This window comes from Eriocheir sinensis, unplaced genomic scaffold (assembly GCF_024679095.1).
Source record: "Eriocheir sinensis breed Jianghai 21 unplaced genomic scaffold, ASM2467909v1 Scaffold547, whole genome shotgun sequence".
NCBI classification, from domain to species: Eukaryota; Metazoa; Arthropoda; class Malacostraca; order Decapoda; family Varunidae; genus Eriocheir; species Eriocheir sinensis.
Genome location: NW_026111884.1, coordinates 36482 through 60162, shown reverse-complemented (window position 1 = coordinate 60162; position 23681 = coordinate 36482). Strand labels below are relative to the sequence as shown.

The following is a 23681-nucleotide window of genomic DNA, read 5'->3' as shown; positions in this document are numbered from 1 at the left end:
GTCATAACTTTGGGGTGTAACAGTTTTATGGAACATTATCTCTCTCTCTCTCTCTCTCTCTCTCTCTCTCTCTCTCTCTCTCTCTCTCTCTCTCTCTCTCTCTCTCTCTCTCTCTCTCTGTCTCTCTCGGCCCACATCTCGACCGCCACACACATTTGACCAGGCTTTTCTAGGAGTTGTGGGCATTTCCAGGGGTAGCTTTGTGACACTTCCTCTGTACTGTGAACCTAAGAAAACACACATTTGACCAGGCTTTCCTAGAAGTTGTGGGCATTTCCAGGGGTAGTTTTGTGACCCTTCCTCTGTACTGTGAACCTAAAGAAACACACATATGACCAGGCTTTCCTAGGAGTTGTGGGCATTTCCAGGGATAGTTTTGTGACCCTTCCTCTGTACTGTGAACCTAAAGAAACACACATATGACCAGGCTCTCCTAGGAGTTATGGGCATTTCCAGGGGTAGTTTTGTGACCCTTCCTCTGTACTGTGAACCTAAGAAAACACACATTTGACAAGGCTTTCCTAGAAGTTGTGGGCTTTTCCAGGGGCAGTTTTGTGACCCTTCCTCTGTACTGTGAACCTAAAGAAACACACATGACCAGGCTTTCCTATGAGTTGTGGGCATTTCCAAGGGTAGTTTTGTGACCCTTCCTCTGTACTGTGAACCTAAAGAAACACACATATGACCAGGCTTTCCTAGGAGTTGTGGGCATTTCCAGGGGTAGTTTTGTGACCCTTCCTCTATACTGTGAACCTAAAGAAACACACATATGACCAGGCTTTCCTAGGAGTTGTGAGCATTTCCAGGGGTAGTTTTGTGACCCTTTCTCTGTACTGTGAACCTAAGAAAACACACATTTGACAAGGCTTTCCTAGGAGTTGTGGGCATTTCCAGGGGTAGTTTTGTGACCCTGGTGGTAGTGTGACCCTTCCTCTGTACCGTGAATCTAAGGAAGCACACACATGACCAGGCTTTCCTAGGTGTTGTGGGCATTTCCCAGAGTAGTTGTGTGACCCTGGTGGTAGTGTGACCCTTCCTCTGTACCGTGAACCTAAGGAAACACACATTTGACCAGGCTTTCCTAGGAGTTGTGGGCATTTCCCAGGGTAGTTGTGTGACCCTGGTGGTAGTGTGACTCTTCCTCTGTACCGTGAACCTAAGGAAACACACATTTGACCAGGCTTTCCCTAGGATTTGTGGGCATTTCCCAGGGTAGTTGTGTGACCCTGGTGGTAGTGTGACCCTTCCTCTGTACCGTGAACCTAAAGAAACACATATTTGGCAAGGCGCTCCCTAGGATTTGTGGGCATTTCCCAGGGTAGTTGTGTGACCCTGGTGGTAGTTTGACCCTTCCTCTGTACCATGAACCTAAGGGAACACACATTTGGCAAGGCTTTCCCTAGGAGTTGTGGGCATTTCCCAGGGTAGTTGTGTGACCCTGGTGGTAGTTTGACCCTTCCTCTGTACCATGAACCTAAGGGAACACACATTTGACCAGGCTTTCCTAGGAGTTGTGGGCATATCCCGGATTAGGTGTGTGACCCTGGTGGTAGTGTGACCCTTCCTCTGTACTGTGAACCTAAAGAAAAACACATTTGACCAGGCTTTCCTAGGAGTTGTGGGCATTTCCCGGGTTAGGTGTGTGACCCTTCCTCTGTACCGTGAACCTAAGGAAATACACATTAGAACTCAACCCACCTCCGTTTTGGCCCTGGGAGGTGGTTGGTGTGAGGGTCTGAACCAGGCTCACCAGCAGGGACTTGGCACGACACAAACTTTAACTTGTGACTATAATTCAGCCTCTGACTGCTGCTGCTGCTGCGGTCATAACTTTGGGGTGTAACAGTTTTTATGGAACATTATCTCTCTCTCTCTCTCTCTCTCTCTCTCTCTCGGCCCACATTTCGACCGCCACACACATTTGACCAGGCTTTTCTAGGAGTTGTGGGCATTTCCAGGGGTAGCTTTGTGACCCTTCCTCTGTACTGTGAACCTAAGAAAACACACATTAGACCAGGCTTTCCTAGAAGTTGTGGGCATTTCCAGGGGTAGTTTTGTGACCCTTCCTCTGTACTGTGAACCTAAAGAAACACACATATGACCAGGCTTTCCTAGGAGTTGTGGGCATTTCCAGGGATAGTTTTGTGACCCTTCCTCTGTACTGTGAACCTAGAGAAACACACATATGACCAGGCTCTCCTAGGAGTTATGGGCATTTCCAGGGGTAGTTTTGTGACCCTTCCTCTGTACTGTGAACCTAAGAAAACACACATTTGACAAGGCTTTCCTAGAAGTTGTGGGCTTTTCCAGGGGCAGTTTTGTGACCCTTCCTCTGTACTGTGAACCTAAAGAAACACACATGACCAGGCTTTCCTATGAGTTGTGGGCATTTCCAAGGGTAGTTTTGTGACCCTTCCTCTGTACTGTGAACCTAAAGAAACACACATATGACCAGGCTTTCCTAGGAGTTGTGGGCATTTCCAGGGGTAGTTTTGTGACCCTTCCTCTATACTGTGAACCTAAAGAAACACACATATGACCAGGCTTTCCTAGGAGTTGTGAGCATTTCCAGGGGTAGTTTTGTGACCCTTTCTCTGTACTGTGAACCTAAGAAAACACACATTTGACAAGGCTTTCCTAGGAGTTGTGGGCATTTCCAGGGGTAGTTTTGTGACCCTGGTGGTAGTGTGACCCTTCCTCTGTACCGTGAATCTAAGGAAGCACACACATGACCAGGCTTTCCTAGGTGTTGTGGGCATTTCCCAGAGTAGTTGTGTGACCCTGGTGGTAGTGTGACCCTTCCTCTGTACCGTGAACCTAAGGAAACACACATTTGACCAGGCTTTCCTAGGAGTTGTGGGCATTTCCCAGGGTAGTTGTGTGACCCTGGTGGTAGTGTGACTCTTCCTCTGTACCGTGAACCTAAGGAAACACACATTTGACCAGGCTTTCCCTAGGATTTGTGGGCATTTCCCAGGGTAGTTGTGTGACCCTGGTGGTAGTTTGACCCTTCCTCTGTACCATGAACCTAAGGGAACACACATTTGACCAGGCTTTCCTAGGAGTTGTGGGCATATCCCGGATTAGGTGTGTGACCCTGGTGGTAGTGTGACCCTTCCTCTGTACTGTGAACCTAAAGAAAAACACATTTGACCAGGCTTTCCTAGGAGTTGTGGGCATTTCCAGGGATAGTTTTGTGACCCTTCCTCTGTACTGTGAACCTAAAGAAACACACATATGACCAGGCTCTCCTAGGAGTTATGGGCATTTCCAGGGGTAGTTTTGTGACCCTTCCTCTGTACTGTGAACCTAAGAAAACACACATTTGACAAGGCTTTCCTAGAAGTTGTGGGCGTTTTCAGGGGTAGTTTTGTGACCCTTCCTCTGTACTGTGAAGCTAAAGAAACACACATGACCAGGCTTTCCTAGGAGTTGTGGGCATTTCCAAGGGTAGTTTTGTGACCCTTCCTCTGTACTGTGAACCTAAGAAAACACACATTTGACAAGGCTTTCCTAGGAGTTGTGGGCATTTCCAGGGGTAGTTTTGTGACCCTTCCTCTGTACTCTGAACGTAAAGAAACACACATATGACCAGGCTTTCCTAGGAGTTGTGGGCATTTCCAGGGATAGTTTTGTGACCCTTTCTCTGTACTGTGAACCTAAGAAAACACACATTTGACAAGGCTTTCCTAGGAGTTGTGGGCATTTCCAGGGGTAGTTTTGTGACCCTGGTGGTAGTGTGACCCTTCCTCTGTACCGTGAATCTAAGGAAGCACACACATGACCAGGCTTTCCTAGGTGTTGTGGGCATTTCCCAGAGTAGTTGTGTGACCCTGGTGGTAGTGTGACCCTTCCTCTGTACCGTGAACCTAAGGAAACACACATTTGACCAGGCTTTCCTAGGAGTTGTGGGCATTTCCCAGGGTAGTTGTGTGACCCTGGTGGTAGTGTGACTCTTCCTCTGTACCGTGAACCTAAGGAAACACACATTTGACCAGGCTTTCCCTAGGATTTGTGGGCATTTCCCAGGGTAGTTGTGTGACCCTGGTGGTAGTGTGACCCTTCCTCTGTACCGTGAACCTAAAGAAACACATATTTGGCAAGGCGCTCCCTAGGATTTGTGGGCATTTCCCAGGGTAGTTGTGTGACCCTGGTGGTAGTTTGACCCTTCCTCTGTACCATGAACCTAAGGGAACACACATTTGGCAAGGCTTTCCCTAGGAGTTGTGGGCATTTCCCAGGGTAGTTGTGTGACCCTGGTGGTAGTTTGACCCTTCCTCTGTACCATGAACCTAAGGGAACACACATTTGACCAGGCTTTCCTAGGAGTTGTGGGCATATCCCGGATTAGGTGTGTGACCCTGGTGGTAGTGTGACCCTTCCTCTGTACTGTGAACCTAAAGAAAAACACATTTGACCAGGCTTTCCTAGGAGTTGTGGGCATTTCCCGGGTTAGGTGTGTGACCCTTCCTCTGTACCGTGAACCTAAGGAAATACACATTAGAACTCAACCCACCTCCGTTTTGGCCCTGGGAGGTGGTTGGTGTGAGGGTCTGAACCAGGCTCACCAGCAGGGACTTGGCACGACACAAACTTTAACTTGTGACTATAATTCAGCCTCTGACTGCTGCTGCTGCTGCGGTCATAACTTTGGGGTGTAACAGTTTTTATGGAACATTATCTCTCTCTCTCTCTCTCTCTCTCTCTCTCTCTCTCTCTCTCTCTCTCTCTCTCTCTCTCTCTCTCTCTCTCTCTCTCTCTCTCTCTCTCTCTCTCTCTCTCTCTCTCTCTCTCTCTCTCTCTCTCTCGGCCCACATTTCGACCGCCACACACATTTGACCAGGCTTTTCTAGGAGTTGTGGGCATTTCCAGGGGTAGCTTTGTGACCCTTCCTCTGTACTGTGAACCTAAGAAAACACACATTTGACCAGGCTTTCCTAGAAGTTGTGGGCATTTCCAGGGGTAGTTTTGTGACCCTTCCTCTGTACTGTGAACCTAAAGAAACACACATATGACCAGGCTTTCCTAGGAGTTGTGGGCAGTTCCAGGGAGAGTTTTGTGACCCTTCCTCTGTACTGTGAACCTAAAGAAACACACATATGACCAGGCTCTCCTAGGAGTTATGGGCATTTCAGGGTAGTTTGTGACCCTTCCTCTGTACTGTGAACCTAAGAAAACACACATTTGACAAGCCTTTCCTAGAAGTTGTGGGCGTTTCCAGGGGTAGTTTTGTGACCCTTCCTCTGTACTATGAACCTAAAGAAACACACATGACCAAGCTTTCCTAGGAGTTGTGGGCATTTCCAAGGGTAGTTTTGTGACCCTTCCTCTGTACTGTGAGCCTGAGAAAACACACATTTGACAAGGCTTTCCTAGGAGTTGTGGGCATTTCCAGGGGTAGTTTTGTGACCCTTCCTCTGTACTGTGAACGTAAAGAAACACACATATGACCAGGCTTTCCTAGGAGCTGTGGGCATTTCCAGGGGTAGTTTTTGACCCTTCCTCTGTACTGTGAAGCTAAAGAAACACACATATGACCAGGCTTTCCTAGGAGTTATGGGCATTTCCAGGGGTAGTTTTGTGACCCTTCCTGTGTACTGTGAACCTAAAGAAACACATATGACCAGGCTTTCCTAGGAGTTGTGGGCATTTCCAGAGGTAGTTTTGTGACCCTTCCTCTGTACTGTGAACCTAAAGAAACACATATGACCAGGCTTTCCTAGGAGTTATGGGCATTTTCAGGGTAGTTTGTGACCCTTCCTCTGTACTGTGAACCTAACCAAACACACATATGACAAGGCTTTCCTAGGAGTTGTGGGCATTTCAGGGGTTGTTTTTGACCCTTCCTCTGTACTGTGAACCTAAAGAAACACACATATGACCAGGCTTTCCTAGGAGTTGTGGGCATTTCCAGGGGTAGTTTTGTGACCCTTTCTCTGTACTGTGAACCTAAGAAAACACACATTTGACAAGGCTTTCCTAGGAGTTGTGGGCATTTCCAGGGGTAGTTTTGTGACCCTGGTGGTAGTGTGACCCTTCCTCTGTATCGTGAATCTAAGGAAGCACACACATGACCAGGCTTTCCTAGGTGTTGTGGGCATTTCCCAGAGTAGTTGTGTGACCCTGGTGGTAGTGTGACCCTTCCTCTGTACCGTGAACCTAAGGAAACACACATTTGACCAGGCTTTCCTAGGAGTTGTGGGCATTTCCCAGGGTAGTTGTGTGACCCTGGTGGTAGTGTGACTCTTCCTCTGTACCGTGAACCTAAGGAAACACACATTTGACCAGGCTTTCCCTAGGATTTGTGGGCCTTTCCCAGGGTAGTTGTGTGACCCTGGTGGTAGTGTGACCCTTCCTCTGTACCGTGAACCTAAAGAAACACATATTTGGCAAGGCGCTCCCTAGGATTTGTGGGCATTTCCCAGGGTAGTTGTGTGACCCTGGTGGTAGTTTGACCCTTCCTCTGTACCATGAACCTAAGGGAACACACATTTGGCAAGGCTTTCCCTAGGAGTTGTGGGCATTTCCCAGGGTAGTTGTGTGACCCTGGTGGTAGTTTGACCCTTCCTCTGTACCATGAACCTAAGGGAACACACATTTGACCAGGCTTTCCTAGGAGTTGTGGGTATATCCCGGATTAGGTGTGTGACCCTGGTGGTAGTGTGACCCTTCCTCTGTACTGTGAACCTAAAGAAACACACATTTGACCAGGCTTTCCTAGGAGTTGTGGGCATTTCCCGGGTTAGGTGTGTGACCCTTCCTCTGTACCGTGAACCTAAGGAAACACACATTAGAACTCAACCCACCTCCGTTTTGGCCCTGGGAGGTGCTTGGTGTGAAGGTCTGAACCAGGCTCACCAGCAGGGACTTGGCACGACACAAACTTTAACTTGTGACTATAATTCAGCCTCTGACTGCTGCTGCTGCTGCGGTCATAACTTTGGGGTGTAACAGTTTTTATGGAACATTATCTCTCTCTCTCTCTCTCTCTCTCTCTCTCTCTCTCTCTCTCTCTCTCTCTCTCTCTCTCTCTCTCTCTCTCTCTCTCTCTCTCTCTCTCTCTCTCTCTCTCTCTCTCTCTCTCTCTCTCTCTCTCTCTCTCTCTCTCTCTCTCTCTCTCTCTCTCTCTCTCTCTCTCTCGGCCCACATCTCGACCGCCACACACATTTGACCAGGCTTTTCTAGGAGTTGTGGGCATTTCCAGGGGTAGCTTTGTGACCCTTCCTCTGTACTGTGAACCTAAGAAAACACACATTTGACCAGGCTTTCCTAGAAGTTGTGGGCATTTCCAGGGGTAGTTTTGTGACCCTTCCTCTGTACTGTGAACCTAATGAAACACACATATGACCAGGCTTTCCTAGGAGTTGTGGGCATTTCCAGGGATAGTTTTGTGACCCTTCCTCTGTACTGTGAACCTAAAGAAACACACATATGACCAGGCTCTCCTAGGAGTTATGGGCATTTCCAGGGGTAGTTTTGTGACCCTTCCTCTGTACTGTGAACCTAAGAAAACACACATTTGACAAGGCTTTCCTAGAAGTTGTGGGCTTTTCCAGGGGCAGATTTGTGACCCTTCCTCTGTACTGTGAACCTAAAGAAACACACATGACCAGGCTTTCCTATGAGTTGTGGGCATTTCCAAGGGTAGTTTTGTGACCCTTCCTCTGTACTGTGAACCTAAAGAAACACACATATGACCAGGCTTTCCTAGGAGTTGTGGGCATTTCCAGGGGTAGTTTTGTGACCCTTCCTCTATACTGTGAACCTAAAGAAACACACATATGACCAGGCTTTCCTAGGAGTTGTGAGCATTTCCAGGGGTAGTTTTGTGACCCTTTCTCTGTACCGTGAACCTAAGGAAACACACATTTGACCAGGCTTTCCTAGGAGTTGTGGGCATTTCCAGGGGTAGTTTTGTGACCCTGGTGGTAGTGTGACCCTTCCTCTGTACCGTGAATCTAAGGAAGCACACACATGACCAGGCTTTCCTAGGTGTTGTGGGCATTTCCCAGAGTAGTTGTGTGACCCTGGTGGTAGTGTGACCCTTCCTCTGTACCGTGAACCTAAGGAAACACACATTTGACCAGGCTTTCCTAGGAGTTGTGGGCATTTCCCAGGGTAGTTGTGTGACCCTGGTGGTAGTGTGACTCTTCCTCTGTACCGTGAACCTAAGGAAACACACATTTGACCAGGCTTTCCCTAGGATTTGTGGGCATTTCCCAGGGTAGTTGTGTGACCCTGGTGGTAGTGTGACCCTTCCTCTGTACCGTGAACCTAAAGAAACACATATTTGGCAAGGCGCTCCCTAGGATTTGTGGGCATTTCCCAGGGTAGTTGTGTGACCCTGGTGGTAGTTTGACCCTTCCTCTGTACCATGAACCTAAGGGAACACACATTTGGCAAGGCTTTCCCTAGGAGTTGTGGGCATTTCCCAGGGTAGTTGTGTGACCCTGGTGGTAGTTTGACCCTTCCTCTGTACCATGAACCTAAGGGAACACACATTTGACCAGGCTTTCCTAGGAGTTGTGGGCATATCCCGGATTAGGTGTGTGACCCTGGTGGTAGTGTGACCCTTCCTCTGTACTGTGAACCTAAAGAAAAACACATTTGACCAGGCTTTCCTAGGAGTTGTGGGCATTTCCCGGGTTAGGTGTGTGACCCTTCCTCTGTACCGTGAACCTAAGGAAATACACATTAGAACTCAACCCACCTCCGTTTTGGCCCTGGGAGGTGGTTGGTGTGAGGGTCTGAACCAGGCTCACCAGCAGGGACTTGGCACGACACAAACTTTAACTTGTGACTATAATTCAGCCTCTGACTGCTGCTGCTGCTGCGGTCATAACTTTGGGGTGTAACAGTTTTTATGGAACATTATCTCTCTCTCTCTCTCTCTCTCTCTCTCTCTCTCTCTCTCTCTCTCTCTCTCTCTCTCTCTCTCTCTCTCTCTCTCTCTCTCTCTCTCTCTCTCTCTCTCTCTCTCTCTCTCTCTCTCTCTCTCTCTCTCTCTCTCTCTCTCTCTCTCTCTCTCTCTCTCTCTCTCTCTCTCTCTCTCGACCGCCACACACATTTGACCAGGCTTTTCTAGGAGTTGTGGGCATTTCCAGGGGTAGCTTTGTGACCCTTCCTCTGTACTGTGAACCTAAGAAAACACACATTAGACCAGGCTTTCCTAGAAGTTGTGGGCATTTCCAGGGGTAGTTTTGTGACCCTTCCTCTGTACTGTGAACCTAAAGAAACACACATATGACCAGGCTTTCCTAGGAGTTGTGGGCATTTCCAGGGATAGTTTTGTGACCCTTCCTCTGTACTGTGAACCTAAAGAAACACACATATGACCAGGCTCTCCTAGGAGTTATGGGCATTTCCAGGGGTAGTTTTGTGACCCTTCCTCTGTACTGTGAACCTAAAAACACACATTTGACAAGGCTTTCCTAGAAGTTGTGGGCTTTTCCAGGGCAGTTTTGTGACCCTTCCTCTGTACTGTGAACCTAAAGAAACACACATGACCAGGCTTTCCTATGAGTTGTGGGCATTTCCAAGGGTAGTTTTGTGACCCTTCCTCTGTACTGTGAACCTAAAGAAACACACATATGACCAGGCTTTCCTAGGAGTTGTGGGCATTTCCAGGGGTAGTTTTGTGACCCTTCCTCTATACTGTGAACCTAAAGAAACACATATGACCAGGCTTTCCTAGGAGTTGTGAGCATTTCCAGGGGTAGTTTGTGACCCTTTCTCTGTACTGTGAACCTAAGAAAACACACATTTGACAAGGCTTTCCTAGGAGTTGTGGGCATTTCAGGGGTAGTTTGTGACCCTGGTGGTAGTGTGACCCTTCCTCTGTACCGTGAATCTAAGGAAGCACACATGACCAGGCTTTCCTAGGTGTTGTGGGCATTTCCCAGAGTAGTTGTGTGACCCTGGTGGTAGTGTGACCCTTCCTCTGTACCGTGAACCTAAGGAAACACACATTTGACCAGGCTTTCCTAGGAGTTGTGGGCATTTCCCAGGGTAGTTGTGTGACCCTGGTGGTAGTGTGACTCTTCCTCTGTACCGTGAACCTAAGGAAACACACATTTGACCAGGCTTTCCCTAGGATTTGTGGGCATTTCCCAGGGTAGTTGTGTGACCCTGGTGGTAGTTTGACCCTTCCTCTGTACCATGAACCTAAGGGAACACACATTTGACCAGGCTTTCCTAGGAGTTGTGGGCATATCCCGGATTAGGTGTGTGACCCTGGTGGTAGTGTGACACTTCATATGTACTGTGAACCTAAAGAAAACACATTTGACCAGGCTTTCCTAGGAGTTGTGGGCATTTCCAGGGATAGGTTTGTGACACTTCCTCTGTACTGTGAACCTAAAGAAACACACATATGACCAGGCTCTCCTAGGAGTTATGGGCATTTCCAGGGGTAGTTTTGTGACCCTTCCTCTGTACTGTGAACCTAAGAAAACACACATTTGACAAGGCTTTCCTAGAAGTTGTGGGCGTTTTCAGGGGTAGTTTTGTGACCCTTCCTCTGTACTGTGAAGCTAAAGAAACACACATGACCAGGCTTTCCTAGGAGTTGTGGGCATTTCCAAGGGTAGTTTTGTGACCCTTCCTCTGTACTGTGAACCTAAGAAAACACACATTTGACAAGGCTTTCCTAGGAGTTGTGGGCATTTCCAGGGGTAGTTTTGTGACCCTTACTATGTACTCTGAACGTAAAAACCACACATGACCAGGCTTTCCTAGGAGTTGTGGGCATTTCCAGGGATAGTTTTGTGACCCTTTCTCTGTACTGTGAACCTAAGAAAACACACATTTGACAAGGCTTTCCTAGGAGTTGTGGGCATTTCCAGGGGTAGTTTTGTGACCCTGGTGGTAGTGTGACCCTTCCTCTGTACCGTGAATCTAAGGAATCACACACATGACCAGGCTTTCCTAGGTGTTGTGGGCATTTCCCAGAGTAGTTGTGTGACCCTGGTGGTAGTGTGACCCTTCCTCTGTACCGTGAACCTAAGGAAACACACATTTGACCAGGCTTTCCTAGGAGTTGTGGGCATTTCCCAGGGTAGTTGTGTGACCCTGGTGGTAGTGTGACTCTTCCTCTGTACCGTGAACCTAAGGAAACACACATTTGACCAGGCTTTCCCTAGGATTTGTGGGCATTTCCCAGGGTAGTTGTGTGACCCTGGTGGTAGTGTGACCCTTCCTCTGTACCGTGAACCTAAAGAAACACATATTTGGCAAGGCGCTCCCTAGGATTTGTGGGCATTTCCCAGGGTAGTTGTGTGACCCTGGTGGTAGTTTGACCCTTCCTCTGTACCATGAACCTAAGGGAACACACATTTGGCAAGGCTTTCCCTAGGAGTTGTGGGCATTTCCCAGGGTAGTTGTGTGACCCTGGTGGTAGTTTGACCCTTCCTCTGTACCATGAACCTAAGGGAACACACATTTGACCAGGCTTTCCTAGGAGTTGTGGGCATATCCCGGATTAGGTGTGTGACCCTGGTGGTAGTGTGACCCTTCCTCTGTACTGTGAACCTAAAAGAAAACACATTTGACCAGGCTTTCCTAGGAGTTGTGGGCATTTCCAGGTTAGGTGTGTGACCCTTCCTCTGTACCGTGAACCTAAGGAAATACACATTAGAACTCAACCCACCTCCGTTTTGGCCCTGGGAGGTGGTTGGTGTGAGGGTCTGAACCAGGCTCACCAGCAGGGACTTGGCACGACACAAACTTTAACTTGTGACTATAATTCAGCCTCTGACTGCTGCTGCTGCTGCGGTCATAACTTTGGGGTGTAACAGTTTTTATGGAACATTATCTCTCTCTCTCTCTCTCTCTCTCTCTCTCTCTCTCTCTCTCTCTCTCTCTCTCTCTCTCTCTCTCTCTCTCTCTCTCTCTCTCTCTCTCTCTCTCTCTCTCTCTCTCTCTCTCTCTCTCTCTCTCTCTCTCTCTCTCTCTTTCGACCGCCACACACATTTGACCAGGCTTTTCTAGGAGTTGTGGGCATTTCCAGGGGTAGCTTTGTGACCCTTCCTCTGTACTGTGAACCTAAGAAAACACACATTAGACCAGGCTTTCCTAGAAGTTGTGGGCATTTCCAGGGGTAGTTTTGTGACCCTTCCTCTGTACTGTGAACCTAATGAAACACACATATGACCAGGCTTTCCTAGGAGTTGTGGGCATTTCCAGGGATAGTTTTGTGACCCTTCCTCTGTACTGTGAACCTAAAGAAACACACATATGACCAGGCTTTCCTAGGAGTTATGGGCATTTCAGGGAGTTTGTGACCCTTCCTCTGTACTGTGAACCTAAGAAAACACACATTTGACAAGGCTTTCCTAGAAGTTGTGGGCGTTTTCAGGGGTAGTTTTGTGACCCTTCCTCTGTACTGTGAAGCTAAAGAAACACACATGACCAGGCTTTCCTAGGAGTTGTGGGCATTTCCAAGGGTAGTTTTGTGACCCTTCCTCTGTACTGTGAACCTAAGAAAACACACATTTGACAAGGCTTTCCTAGGAGTTGTGGGCATTTCCAGGGGTAGTTTTGTGACCCTTCCTCTGTACTCTGAACGTAAAGAAACACACATATGACCAGGCTTTCCTAGGAGTTGTGGGCATTTCCAGGGGTAGTTTGTGACCCTTCCTCTGTACTGTGAAGCTAAAGAAACACACATATGACCAGGCTTTCCTAGGAGTTATGGGCATTTCCAGGGGTAGTTTTGTGACCCTTCCTGTGTACTGTGAACCTAAAGAAACACACATATGACCAGGCTTTCCTAGGAATTGTGGGCATTTCCAGAGGTAGTTTTGTGACCCTTCCTCTGTACTGTGAACCTAAAGAAACACACATATGACCAGGCTTTCCTAGGAGTTATGGGCATTTCCAGGGGTAGTTTTGTGACCATTCCTCTGTACTGTGAACCTAAGAAAACACACATTTGACAAGGCTTTCCTAAGAGTTGTGGGCATTTCCAGGGGTAGTTTTGTGACCCTTCCTCTGTACTGTGAACCTAAAGAAACACACATATGACCAGGCTTTCCTAGGAGTTGTGGGCATTTCCAAGGGTAGTTTTGTGACCCTTTCTCTGTACTGTGAACTTAAGAAAACACACATTTGACAAGGCTTTCCTAGGAGTTGTGGGCATTTCCAGGGGTAGTTTTGTTACCCTGGTGGTAGTGTGACCCTTCCTCTGTACCGTGAACCTAAGGAAGCACACACATGACCAGGCTTTCCTAGGAGTTGTGGGCATTTCCCAGAGTAGTTGTGTGACCCTGGTGGTAGTGTGACCCTTCCTCTGTACCGTGAACCTAAGGAAACTCACATTTGACCAGGCTTTCCTAGGAGTTGTGGGCATTTCCCAGGGTAGTTGTGTGACCCTGGTGGTAGTGTGACTCTTCCTCTGTACCGTGAACCTAAGGAAAAACACATTTGAACAGGCTTTCCCTAGGATTTGTGGGCATTTCCCAGGGTAGTTGTGTGACCCTGGTGATAGTGTGACCCTTCCTCTGTACCGTGAACCTAAAGAAACACATATTTGGCAAGGCGCTCCCTAGGATTTGTGGGCATTTCCCAGGGTAGTTGTGTGACCTTGGTGGTAGTTTGACCCTTCCTCTGTACCATGAACCTAAGGGAACACACATTTGGCAAGGCTTTCCCTAGGAGTTGTGGGCATTTCCCAGGGTAGTTGTGTGACCCTGGTGGTAGTTTGACCTTTCCTCTGTACCATGAACCTAAGGGAACACACATTTGACCAGGCTTTCCTAGGAGTTGTGGGCATATCCCGGATTAGGTGTGTGACCCTGGTGGTAGTGTGACCCTTCCTCTGTACTGTGAACCTAAAGAAACACACATTTGACCAGGCTTTCCTAGGAGTTGTGGGCATTTCCCGGGTTAGGTGTGTGACCCTTCCTCTGTACCGTGAACCTAAGGAAACACACATTAGAACTCAACCCACCTCCGTTTTGGCCCTGGGAGGTGCTTGGTGTGAGGGTCTGAACCAGGCTCACCAGCAGGGACTTGGCACGACGCACACTTTAACTTGTGACTATAATTCAGCCTCTGACTGCTGCTGCTGCTGCGGTCATAACTTTGGGGTGTAACATTTTTTTTTTTGTGTGTGTGTGTGTGTGAAGAGGAAGAGGAAGGAAGATTATAGATTTTTCCTTTTCAGATGTGGAGGTAACTCACTCTCTCTCTCTCTCTCTCTCTCTCTCTCTCTCTCTCTCTCTCTCTCTCTCTCTCTCTCTCTCTCTCTCTCTCTCTCTCTCTCTCTCTCTCTCTCTCTCTCTCTCTCTCTCTCTCTCTCTCTCTCAGGAATGAGAAAATACAGGTTAATTTTATATACTTTTATTATTATTATTATTATTATTATTATTATTATTATTATTATTATTATTATTATTATTATTATCATTATTATTATTACTGATCGTGCAACTGATGGAAGTTGGGACAGGAAGTTGCTGATATTTGGTAAGTTACTATTATCTCTTTCAACCATGATTTCTACCAGTCTACCACAATCTACCAGGGTCTAACCACTACACAATATTCGCCCAACATCCCTCTGCCAGTTTTGTCCACAATTCAACCATCAGTCATCACAAGCTCAACCCAAAAACTCAACTTGTTCAAAACTTTTTCAACTCTGTAACCCCAAAATTTCAACCCAAGACCTGACATTCAACCACGATTTCTACCATTCCACCACAATCTACCGGGACCTAACCATCATAAATCTTTTCAGGGCTATGGCTGACTGGCTGGTGCTGTCTGGTCACTCAGCTCAGCAAGGGACTGGAAGCTGGAACACTCTCTCTCTCTCTCTCTCTCTCTCTCTCTCTCTCTCTCTCTCTCTCTCTCTCTCTCTCTCTCTCTCTCTCTCTCTCTCTCTCTCTCTCTCTCTCTCTCTCTCTCTCTCACACAAAAAAGTAGCGTAAAAGTGTATAAGGTCCATTGAAAAGAAGAGAGAGTGTGTGTGTTCCATCTCATCCTCTCTCCCTCTCTCTCTCTTCCCCCAACATCCAGGCGGCATCTTGGGAGGGGAGGGGAGGGGAAGAGAAGGGAAGGGAAGGGAAGGGAAGAATACAATAGCTCACTGGTGGACAGAGGAAAGAGACAGGGAAGAAGAAGAAGAGTAGGTTTAAATATATCCATTGTAATATATATTTCCAAACTTTATTAGCTTTCTCTTTATAAAAATACAGGGAGAGAGAGTTAGTTCCATCTCTCTCTCATCTCTGCCCTTCAATTAATCTCCCTCCATCTTCTCCCCAACAGGACTCGTCTCGTCTGGTCTCCCCCAGCATCCAGGCAGCATCTTGAAGGCCTGACTGGTTCCTTCGGCTCAGTGGTCTCGTCTCTGTCTCCCTCCCTGCAAGAGTTTAGTGCCAAGAATGTGTGTGTGTGTGTGTGTGTGTGTGTGTGTGTGTGTGTGTGTGTGTGTGTGTGTGTGTGTGTGTGTGTCTCTCTCTCTCTCTCTCTCTCTCTCTCTCTCTCTCTCTCTCTCTCTCTCTCTCTCTCTCTCTCTCTCTCTCTCTCTCTCTCTCTCTCTCTCTCTCTCTCTCTCTCTCAGCTCCCAGGCCCCACAGGGTGTCCCCCCCACAGGGTGTCCCCCCCACAGTGTGTTGACAACCCCCACAGACACATGCCCCCCCAGACACATAAGAAACCCCCCCCCTCTCTCTCTCTCTCTCTCTCTCTCTCTCTCTCTCTGCAAGAAGTGTCAGTTTGCTCAATAAATATACAAGCAGTTTCTGGTGTTTTTTTCGTCCATTCTGCAAAGTTTACAAAGACACAGACCTTGATAAAAGTGGAGATTACAAAGAAACGAAAATGAGGAGGAAGAGGAAAGATTAAGCTATTTTTTGGCATAGGAGGTAAGGAGGAAGAGAGGAAGGAAAAGGGAGAGAAATGGAGTTGAACTTGGAGGAGGAAATGAACGAAACCACTAAAATTACGCTGGAGAAATACACAGACCTTTTATAAAAGCGGAGATAGGAGAGGAATGAAAAGGAGGAGGAGGAAAAGGAGAGAGTAAGCTATTTTTTGGTGTAGGAGAAAAGGAGGAAGAGGTGGAAAATGGAGGAAAATGGACTTGAACTTGGAGGAGGAGATGAATGAAACCACCAAAATTATGCCAGAAATACACAGACCTTGATAAAAAAAAAATGGAGATAACTGAAATGAAAAGGATGAGGAGGAAAAGGAAGATGGGAGGCGGAAGAGGAAAGATTAAGCTATTTTTTGGCATAGGAGGAAAGGAGGAAGAGGTGGAGGAAAGAGGAGAAAAAAGGACTTGAACTTGGAGGAGGAAATGAACATAACCACCAAAACTGCGCCGGAGAAATACACAAATCTTGATAAAAGTGGAGATTAAAGAAAAACGAAGAGGAGGAGGAAAAAGAGGAAGACAAGAGGAGGAAGAGGAATGATTAAGCAGTTTTTTGGTATAGGAGGAAAGGAGGAAGAGAGGAAGGAAAAATGAGAAAAATGGAGTTGAACTTGGAGGAGGAAATGAACGAAACCACTAAAATTACGCTGGAGAAATACACAGACCTTTTATAAAAGTGGAGATAGGAGAGGAATGAAAAGGAGGAGGAGGAAAAGGAAAGAGTAAGCTATTTTTTGGTGTAGGAGAAAAGGAGGAAGAGGTGGAAAATGGAGGAAAATGGACTTGAACTTGGAGGAGGAAATGAATGAAACCACCAAAATTATGCCAGAAATACACAGACCTTGATAAAAAAATGGAGATAACTGAACTGAAAAGGATGAGGAGGAAAAGGAAGATGGGAGGAGGAAGAGGAAAGATTAAGCTATTTTTTGGCATAGGAGGAAAGGAGGAAGAGGTGGAGAAAGAGGAGAAAAATTGACTTGAACTTGGAGGAGGAAACGAACAAAACCACCAAAACTGCGCCGGAGAAATACACAAATCTTGATAAAAGTGGAGATTAAAGAGAAACGAAGAGGAGGAGGAAAAAGAGGAAGACAAGAGGAGGAAGAGGAAAGATTAAGCAGTTTTTTGGTATAGGAGGAAAGGAGGAAGAGAGGAAGGAAAAATGAGAAAAATGGAGTTGAACTTGGAGGAGGAAATGAACGAAACCACCAAAATTACGCCGGAGAAATACACAGACCTTGATAAAAGTGGAGATAACTGGGAAACGAAGAGGAGGAGGAAGAAGAAGAAGACAGGAGGAGGAAGAGGAAAGATTAAGCTATTTTTTTGGCATAGGAGGAAAGGAAGAAGAGAGGAGGAAAGAAGGGAAAAATGGAGGAAACCTGGAGAGAATCAGTGAGAGAAAGGACCTGTTTTCAAGGCAGCCCCTAACCTGACGTAACCTTGGGCCTGAGCATACACAGGGGGTGGGTTGCTTCACTCACCCACCATCTCCATCCGTCCTCCCCCATGCCATGAGGTGCGTGGGTGTCCCTCGGTGGTCTCCTGTGCTCACTGGAGGGCTGCGTCTGGTCTCATCTCGGTTCCTTCCCTGCAAGAACCATCACGGAGTTAGTGTGTGTGTGTGTGTGTGTGTGTGTGTGTGTGTGTGTGTGTGTGTGTGTGTGTGTGTGTGTGTGTGTGCGTCAACTTCAAGTGCCAATATCTCTGCAAGGACAACAGTTAGGAACACAATATTCTAACACAAGATGCTCCTAACACTCGCCTACAACACCTGTAACTGGCAGTGCTTCTAGCTCCTGAGACACGAGGAACCAAATCATTTGGGGATGTCGTGGACCTTGTGAGAGGTGACCCTTCGCTACCAGGACTAGGCTGGGATGGCTGGCTTTTGGACCCTCAACGGGGAGCACGGCTAAGTATGCGAGTTAACCGCATGAAGGGTCACTTTGGACCATGTTCTGAGAAATGGTTACAAGCAGGAGTTCATAGATGCAAATTCTACTACTAATAACAAGGGCTCCACGACCTGATGTGTGAATAGACAGGGAGTGAGCGCGTAGGCAGGAAGTGCCGGGAGGCGGAACACTCGTGGGTCCTCCTATGGACGGGTATAAGGCCGGCGGGCATGAACTGTTCACGTGGGCGTTGTCATGACGTTTTGTGACGTGTTGTGATGTAAAACGACACGGTGGTGACGATTTGTATGGTAGCCGCTGGCCCTATATAAGAGCTCCTCGGCAAGGAGCAGGAGTGTCGCATTCACCAATTCAGTAACAGTCAACCTATTTTGGGGCTGTGGCCATTACTGTACTTGAGGCAACACTGGTGAGTAGAATTACGAGACTCTGTTAGGAGAAGCCGTATTTCTTGTGACTGTGTAGCATGTGATCGTTCTGGAGTATTAGGAACTTTGTTATGTTGAGTAGGAACATTCAGTGTTGTTGGTAGTGAAACGTAACCAACCGTACATGTGTGTTTCATTAGTGACTGGTCGCTACGAGTGTGTCTGCCGTGAAGATTGTTGATTTCATTTGGGCGTGTGACAGTCAGTAGTGACGTTAACTTGTTGATTCTGTACTTACTGATGTGCTCAGGTATATTCCTTTTACTGTTAGAATAAATATTATAAGCAACTTAGTCATTACCATCCCCGTACTACACCTCCCTCTGACACGTTAGCAACTTATTAAGTGTGTAAACAGGAGTACAAAATGTCCCACTCAATCCTTTTACATTTGCCGACTTCTAACCTGAAAACTGCCTCCTTCATCCCAATAGCTGGAAAAATTTATAGTTATCATTAAAATCATCAATTGCAGATGTCTTTGGGGAATAATTAAGGGTCAAAACCAAGTAATTATGATGCCCTGAGTACGACAATCTGGCACCACCGCTCAGAAGACACTTTGGCTCGGAAGATAGTTTTTTGACATGAGGAATTGACTATTTTAACAGGGACGACTACCAACACAGGGACGGCTACCGGCACAGGGACGGCTACCAACACAGGGACAGCTACCAACACAGGGACGACTACCAACACAGGGACGACTACCAACACAGGGACGGCTACCGACACAGGGACGACTACCAACACAGACGACTACCAACACAGAGACGACTACCAACACGGGGACGGCTACCGACACAGGGACAACTAGCAACACAGGGACAACTAACAACACAGGGACAGCTTCCACCAGTATTTTGTCACCTTTGAGAGTGGTAAGTGTAATCCTTCGCCTCCTAAAATCTTATTCAATTTCCTTTGTGTAGTGAGCATACCAATTCTTGACAGCATAGTTATTTTCATGGTATATAATAAAATTAATAGAGAGAGAGAGAGAGAGAGAGAGAGAGAGAGAGAGAGAGAGAAGTCAAACTAACTCATAATTGGATAAGGATAAAACAACACAGATAGTGTCAAAAGAAAGAAGATTAAATACTCTACAAATACACAAGAGCGAATCTCAAACAAACAAACAGGAAGCAGAGAAAAACATCCTTGACCCTGGTAAAGCGACACCAGAAATTGAAAAACAAGAATGAAAAATGTCAATTAAAATAGAATTTACTCAAAATTGGATAAAGATAGAAACATACAGATAAGTGTCAAAAGAAAGACAATTAAATACTCTACAAATACACAAAAGCGAATCTCAAACATACAAACAGAAAGCAGAGAAAAACATCCTTGAACCCCGGAAATTAGAAAACGTGTATGAAAAATGTTGATAAAAATGGGAATTACTCAAAATTGGATAAAGATAGGAACATGCAGGTAGCGCTAAAAGTAAGAGAAAGGATCAATCAACAACTTCATAAGAGAAAATCTCAAACAAACAAACAAGCACACTCGTATACCTGGTAAAACGAGCCTACGGTGTTAAGACTAGAGGGAAGACTCATGAAAAGTTCTGATAAAAGTCAAAATAAGTCATAATTGAATAAAGATAGAAGGAAGCAGATCAAGCCAAAAGAAAGAGAAATGATGAATCTACAACTCCTTCAGAGGAAATCCCAAACAAACAAACAACCACTCTAATATACCTGGTAGAGCGATCCCATGGTGGCGCTGGTGGGAGGAATCACATTGTTGACGAAGAAGATGAGGGTATCCTCGGGTCTCAGGGGAATTCTCTTGCGCATGAGGAAGTAGAATTGACCGACTGGCAAAGGAACCAAATACTTCTTGTCGATACGAGCCTGAGGGGCCTTCTCCACGATGACCTGTAATAGTAGTAGTAGTAGTAGTAGTAGTAATAGTGGTAGTAGTAGTAGTAGCAGTAATAGTAGTAATAGTAGTAGTGGTAATAGTAGTAGTAGTAGTAGTAGTAGTAGTAGTAGTAGTAGTAGTAGTAGTAGTAGTAGATAGAGAGAGAGAGAATGACACACACACACACACACTCTCAATCATATGAGAGAGAGAAACCACAACACTAACACAACACCATTAAATCACTGTATAATCTGTTTTCACCCCGGAGATGCGCACTGAGGCCGCGCGCACCTCTGGATCACTCCCCTACACACAGGCTATACAAGTGAACAGGGTAATTACTATATATTATTACCCCGGAGATGCGCACTGAGGCCGCGCGCACCTCTGGATCACTCCCCTACACACAGGCTATATAATTGAACAGGGTAACCACGTGTAACTATTTTACCCTCACGTCAACAAGTTTCAAAGGCCAAAATGGCGCTCAGTTGAGTTTTCCTTAATGATTTTTTAGGCTCACAGTACAGAGGAAGGGTCAAGCTGTCACCAGGGTCACAAAACTAACCCTGGAAATGCCCATGACTCCTTCGAAAGCCTTGGCAAATGTGTGTTTTCTTTGGTTCACGGTAGAGAGGAAGGGTCAAACTGTCACCAGGGTCAAAACACAACCCCTAGAAATGCCCACTACTCCTAGGAAAGCATTGTCAAATATGTGTTTTCAGGTTCACGGTAAAGAGGAGAGGTCAAACTGTCACCAGGGTCACAAAACTACCCCTGGAAATGCCCGAAACTCTTGGGAAACCCTTGTCAAATGTGTGGTTTTTTAGGTTCACAGTACAGAGATGGAGTCAAACTGCCACCAGGGTCACAAAACTACCCCTGGAAATGCCCAAAATCCCTCCGAAAGTCTTGTCAAATGTGTGCTTCCTTAGGTTCACGGTACAGAGGAGGGGTCAAACTGCCACCAGGGTCACAAAGCTACCCCTGGAAATGCCCAAAACGCCAATGAAAGCCTTGTCAAATGTATGTTTTCTTAGGTTCACGGTACAGAGGAGGGGTCGAACTGCCACCAAGGTCACAAAACTACCCCTGGAAATGCCCACAACTACTACGAAAGCCTTGTCAAATGTGTATTGTTTTTTTGGTTCACGGTACAGAGGAATGGTCAAACTGTCACCAGGGTCACAAAACTACCCCTGAAAATGCCCACAACTCCTAGGGAAGCCTTGTCAAATGTATGTTTTCTTAGGTTCACAGTACAAAGGAAGGGTCAAACTACCACCAGGGTCACATAACTACCCCTGGAAATGCCCACAACTCCTAGGAAAGCCTTGTCAAATGTGTGTTTTCTTATGTTCACGGTACAGAGGAAGGGTCAAACTACCACCAGGGTCACAAAACTACCCCTGGAGATGCCCATAACTTGTCAAATGTGTGTTTTCTTAGGCTCACGGTACAGAGGAAAGGTCAAACTGTTACCAGGGTCACAAAACTACCCTGCTGGAAATGCCCACAACTACTACGAAAGCCTTGTCAAATGTGTGTTTTGTTAGGTTCACGGTACTGAGGAAGGGTCACAGTACCACCCGGGTCACAAAACTACCCCTGGAAATGCCCAGAACTCCTAGGAAAGCCTTGTCAAATGTGTGTTTTCTTAGGTTCACGGTACTGAAGAAGGGTCGAACTACCACCAGGGTCACAAAACTACCCCTGGATATGCTCACAATTGCTACGAAAGCCTTGTCAAATGTGTGTTTTCTTGGGTTCACGGTACTGAGGAAAGGTCGAACTACCACCAGGGTCACAAAACTACCCCTGGAAATGCTCACAACAACTACGAAAGCCATGTCAAATGTGTGTTTTCTCAAGTTCACGGTACAGAGGAAGGGTTAAACTGTCACCAGGGTCACAAAGCTACCCCTGGAAATGCCCACAACTCCTAGAGAAGCCTTGTCAAATGTGTTTTTTCTTATGTTCACGGTACAGAGGAAGGGTCGAACTACCACTAGGGTCACAAAACTACCCCTGGAAATGCCCACAACTACTACGAAAGCCTTGTCAAATGTGTGTTTTGTTAGGTTCACGATACTGAGGAAGGGTCACGCTACCACCAGGGTCACAAAACAACCCCTGGAAATGCCCACAACTCCTAGGGAAGCCTTGTCAAATGTATGTTTTCTTAGGTTCACGGTACAGAGGAAGGGTCAAACTACCACCAGGGTCACAAAACTACCCCTGGAAATGCCCACAACTCCTAGGAAAGCATTGTCAAATATGTGTTTTCAGGTTCACGGTAAAGAGGAGAGGTCGAACTACCACCAGGGTCACAAAACTACCCCTAGAAATGCCCACTACTCCCAGGAAAGCATTGTCAAATATGTGTTTTCAGGTTCACGGTAAAGAGGAGAGGTCGAACTACCACCAGGGTCACAAAACTGCCCCTGGAAATGCTCACAATTACTACGAAAGCCTTGTCAAATGTATGTTTTCTTAGGTTCACGGTGCAGAGGAAGGGTCAAACTACCACCAGGGTCACAAAACTACCCTTGGAAATGCCCACAACTCCTAGGAAAGCCTTGTCAAATGTGTGTTTTCTTATGTTCACGGTACAGAGGAAGGGTCAAACTACCACCAGGGTCAAAAAAACTACCCTGGAAATGCCCAGAACTTGTCAAATGTGTGTTTTCTTAGGTTCACGGTACAGAGGAAAGGTCAAACTGTTATCAGGGTCACAAAACTACCCTGCTGGAAATACCCACAACTACTACGAAAACCTTGTCAAATGTGTGTTTTGTTAGGATCACGGTACTGAGGAAGGGTCACACTACCACCAGGGTCACAAAACTACCCCTAGAAATGCCCACTACTCCTAGGAAAGCATTGTCAAATATGTGTTTTCAGGTTCACGGTAAAGAGGAGAGGTCGAACTACCACCAGGGTCACAAAACTACCCCTAGAAATGCACACTACTCCCAGGAAAGCATTGTCAAATATGTGTTTTCAGGTTCACGGTAAAGAGGAGAGGTCGAACTACCACCAGGGTCACAAAACTGCCCCTGGAAATGCTCACAATTACTACGAAAGCCTTGTCAAATGTGTGTTTTCTAAGGTTCACGGTACAGAGGAAGGGTCAAACTGTCACCAGGGTCACAAAACTACCCCTGGAAATGCCCACAACTCCTGGGAAAGCCTTGTCAAATGTGTGTTTCCTTAGGTTCACGGTACAGAGGAGTCAAACTACCACCAGGGTCACAAAACTACACCCTACCTTAATGTTCCAATACTTACTACTGACAGGTACTACTTACGTCTTCCCTCACACGACTCCTAAACCAACCAATACGTTCTTAATGACACAAAGACTGACAGGTGATTCAATTTTACCTCAAACCACTAAAAAGATCATTGCACTGTTCATTAACTTCATACTGACAGGTGTTGAAATCTTAATTACCTCACACGACTATCAGCGCAGGTAACACACACACACACACACACACACACACACATACACACACGTACCTTCCCTCCTCCTCTCTTTACGTCCAGATAGCAAACAGCCAGTCC

The 23681-nt window shown here is 46.6% G+C and overlaps 1 protein-coding gene and 1 long non-coding RNA gene across 19 annotated transcripts in view; one reads left to right on the top strand and one right to left on the bottom strand.

The window, feature by feature from the left end:
* Window positions 1-15414, top strand: part of LOC126993054 (uncharacterized) — a 21204-nt gene extending 5790 nt beyond the window's left edge. For 2 of the 3 annotated variants that reach the window (XM_050851878.1, XM_050851875.1), the window contains exon 4: window positions 14741-14838. The gene's annotated coding sequence lies outside the window, so the exon portion shown is untranslated. Of the gene's footprint in view, window positions 1-14740; window positions 14839-15273 lie in introns of those variants that run through there. The other variant, XM_050851876.1, reaches the window with a different exon arrangement.
* Window positions 1-23681, bottom strand: part of LOC126993055 (uncharacterized) — a 25825-nt gene extending 2144 nt beyond the window's left edge. The window contains exons 1-7 of one of the 16 annotated variants that reach the window (XR_007747283.1): window positions 23637-23681; window positions 19943-20122; window positions 17374-17480; window positions 12303-15367; window positions 9228-9403; window positions 7240-7327; window positions 1869-1993 (exon numbers count right to left, since the gene is read on the bottom strand). This is a non-coding gene — a long non-coding RNA (uncharacterized LOC126993055). Of the gene's footprint in view, window positions 1-214; window positions 492-1589; window positions 2170-3221; window positions 4187-4708; window positions 4996-5861; window positions 6583-6985; window positions 7328-7677; window positions 8381-9065; window positions 9404-10915; window positions 11319-12302; window positions 15368-17373; window positions 17481-19942; window positions 20123-23636 lie in introns of those variants that run through there. The other 15 variants (XR_007747281.1, XR_007747293.1, XR_007747282.1 and 12 more) reach the window with 15 other exon arrangements.